This window comes from Elephantulus edwardii, unplaced genomic scaffold, assembly GCF_000299155.1.
Source record: "Elephantulus edwardii isolate Elephantulus edwardi_28Jun2011 unplaced genomic scaffold, EleEdw1.0 scaffold00143, whole genome shotgun sequence".
Lineage (NCBI taxonomy): Eukaryota > Metazoa > Chordata > Mammalia > Macroscelidea > Macroscelididae > Elephantulus > Elephantulus edwardii.
Window position 1 is genome coordinate 4722801 of NW_006399893.1, and position 3587 is coordinate 4726387.

At 46.1% G+C, this 3587-nt stretch overlaps 1 pseudogene; it reads left to right on the plus strand.

The window, feature by feature from the left end:
- The first annotated feature begins 243 nt into the window (after positions 1 to 243).
- Positions 244 to 1567, plus strand: LOC102843716 (annotated as a pseudogene).
- The last annotated feature ends 2020 nt before the right edge of the window (positions 1568 to 3587 follow it).

Here is a 3587-nt window from a genome sequence, read left to right on the forward strand (position 1 = left end):
GACTTCATTTTCCTCAGCTTTAGCTTGAACTTGCATATGAGTGGTTGGTGGTCTGTTCCACAATCAGCACCTGCCTAGTTTTCACAGCTGATATTGAGCTTCTCCAGTGATTCTTCCAACAGATGTAATCTATCTGATTCCTATACCATCAGGTGAAATCCATGTGTATAGCTTGCATTTGTATTTCTTACAAAATGTATTTGTGACACTTCCGGTAGCGGCTGCTGGAGCGAGCCGAGCAAGATGGGTCAAAGTCAGAGTGGCGGTCATGGTCTTGGAGGTGGCAAAAAGGATGACAAGGACAAGAAAAAGAAATATGAACCTCCTGTCCCAACCAGAGTGGGGAAAAAGAAGAAGAAAACAAAGGGACCCGATGCTGCCAGCAAACTGCCATTGGTGACACCACATGCTCAGTGCCGGTTAAAATTGCTGAAGCTGGAGAGAATTAAAGACTATCTTCTCATGGAGGAAGAATTCATTAGGAATCAGAAGCAGATGAAGCCACTAGAAGGAAAGCAAGAGGAGGAGAGGTCAAAGGTGGATGACCTGCGGGGGACCCCAAAGTCAGTGGGAACGTTGGAGGAGATCATTGACGACAACCACGCCATCGTGTCCACGTCCGTGGGCTCAGAGCACTACGTTAGCATTCTTTCGTTTGTGGACAAGGATCTCCTGGAGCCAGGCTGCTCTGTCCTGCTCAACCACAAGGTGCATGCAGTGATTGGAGTGCTGACGGATGACACCGATCCCCTCGTCACAGTGATGAAAGTAGAAAAGGCCCCCCAGGAGACCTACGCGCTGACATTGGGGGACTTGACAACCAAATCCAGGAAATTAAGGAATCCGTGGAGCTGCCTCTTACTCATCCTGAGTATTATGAAGAGATGGGCATCAAGCCGCCGAAGGGAGTCATTCTCTATGGCCCGCTGGCACAGGTAAAACATTACTAGCCAAAGCAGTAGCAACCCAGACCTCGGCCACTTTCCTGAGAGTGGTTGGATCCGAACTTATCCAGAAGTACCTGGGCGACGGGCCCAAGCTCCTGCGGGAGTTGTTCCGCGTGGCCGAGGAGCACGCCCCGTCCATCGTGTTCATAAACGAGATCGATGCCATCGGGACAAAAAGATACGACTCAAATTCAGGTGGGGAGAGAGAGATCCAGCGAACAATGTTGGAACTCTTGAACCAGTTGGAGGGATTTGATTCACGGGGAGACGTGAAAGTTATCATGGCCACAAACCGGATAGAAACCTTAGATCCAGCACTCATCAGACCAGGCCGCATTGACAGGAAGATCGAGTTCCCCCTGCCAGATGAGAAGACCAAGAAGCACATCTTTCAGATTCACACAAGCAGGATGACCTTGGCCGATGATGTAACCTTGGATGACCTGATTATGGCTAAAGATGACCTCTCTGGAGCGGACATCAAGGCGATCTGCACAGAAGCTCGGCTCATGACCTTGAGAGAACGGAGAATGAAAGTCACAAACGAAGACTTCAAAAAATCGAAAGAAAATGTTCTCTACAAGAAACAAGAGGGCACCCCCGAGGGGCTCTATCTCTGAGCGAACATATGCCCGGGACAAGGGCCCAGAGGATCCATATCCCGTTGAATTTTAGTAACCAAACAGTGCGTGCCCAGCGGGCTGCCCCGTCGGTCAGTCAGTGTGCAGTGTGTTCCAATAAAGCTACTCTTTCAGAGACCCTCTGTCTTTCCAGAGTCTGCACTCTGCCACCCAGCAGCCACCTAGTGGGAGTCTGGGGTTGGGAACCTCTCGGGCTGGTGGTCACAGGAGCACAGATCGCCCCTGTGGCCCCCAAAGCCAGCTATCTGAGTTGTGCAGCAGTAATTAATGGGAGAGAGCAATCCTGACCACGTAGCAGGAATCTTTGTTGTTAAATAATAAAGGCAGAAGTAACATGAAAAAAAAAATGTATTTGTAATGAATAAGTCATTGATTGTGCAAAATTCTATCATTCTATCTCCTGCTTCATTTCTGTCACCAAGTCCATGTTCTTCTCTATCCCCAACTTTTGCATCCCAGTCACCCTTTATTATTAATGCTTCTTGATTGCATGTTTGATCAACCTCTGACCGTATATGTATGTTGGTAGAAATCTTCTATTTCCTCCTTTTTGGCTCTGGTTGTTGGTGCATATATTTGAAAGATGGTGGTATTCACTGGACTTCCTTGTATGCATATGAATATTATCCTGTCATTCACAACATTGTATTTCAAGACGGATCTAGAGATGACTTTTTTGACTATGATAGTAATCCCATTTTCCCTCAGCTTTTCGTCTCCAGCATAATAGATTATATGATCCTCTGACTCAAATGTCCCGTGCCAGCCCATCTCATTTTGCCAATAACCTAGTATGTCAATATTTATGCATTCCATTTCCCTCTTAACAATATCCAGTTTTCCTACACTCATGGTTCTTACATCCCATGTTCCAATCGTAGAGTCTGCTTACAGCTGTTCCTCCTTCTATTTGTTTCCATACTTGAGGGATCAGCCTCAGTTGCCATATCTGCAAATCTAAGTGTGCTCTGTTGCACACAGGGTTTTCAAAGGCCTGTTATTTTGGAAGTGGATGGCCAGTCCTTCTTCCTAGTCTGTCTGTCCTAGATTGCTCAGATTTAAAACATTCTCTGACAGCCAAGCATTTAACAGAAAAGAGCAGATTTTTTTTTAAAGTATAATTTCCATTTTATTTTCAGGTGAGTTTTTTCTTCAGCCTTTAAGGAATCAAACCCTTACATGGGTTTTGGTGGTGGTCATGGGTCAGCACCTGCAGTTCTAAATCTAGGCGGAGATTTTCAGTCCTTCCGGGCTTCACCAGAACGGTTCTTCACCACCTTCCTGTGAATGGCACAACTCACACAGTAGTGCAGTTTCACATAGAGCTTTGGAAGCACATATGCTTCGGAAATGTCCCTGATGGCAGCTGCCTCCACTATATTTCAAATTATGAAATTCTTCATTGCCTTGTCTTTGGGAACACACTGGGCACAGTTCATGCAGCAAATAAGCTGCATGTGGCTGCGACCCTTTTTGACATGACCATTGTTTCTCCTTTTCTTTGTCATGTTGGAAGCAAGGGTCCAAAAAAGTAGAAAAGAGATTAGAGATATTCCCCAGTAGTAGAAAAAACCAAAAGATTCTGTGTTGTCCCCACCCTTGCCAGGTGTGTTTCAAGCTGCCCCCTTTACCTGCTCCACCAGCACTTGCATCTATCTACTCCCACCTACTCCATTCAATAATAATCTCCCCTTTCCAGCCCTTGAAGTGATGGCCTATATGCCAATCTTTCTGGGCTTCTGAGATTCTTAACGCCTCAAGCTGCTGGCAGTTTCTTCCTCTGCTGGCAGTATCTCTTGACTTCAGGAGTTCTGAACTTCTGTTCCAGGATTACTTCTTGTGCTTAAGGATATCATCTCCTCAATTTATGCTACACACATTTTCCAGGTTTTGGTATATACTGTTGTCTCCCTTCAGCACTTGGGCCACAAAATTTAAAGGTGGCCTTGACCCACGGTCTTCTGGGATTCATAGTTATTCCTACCTGTGTGGTATAGGG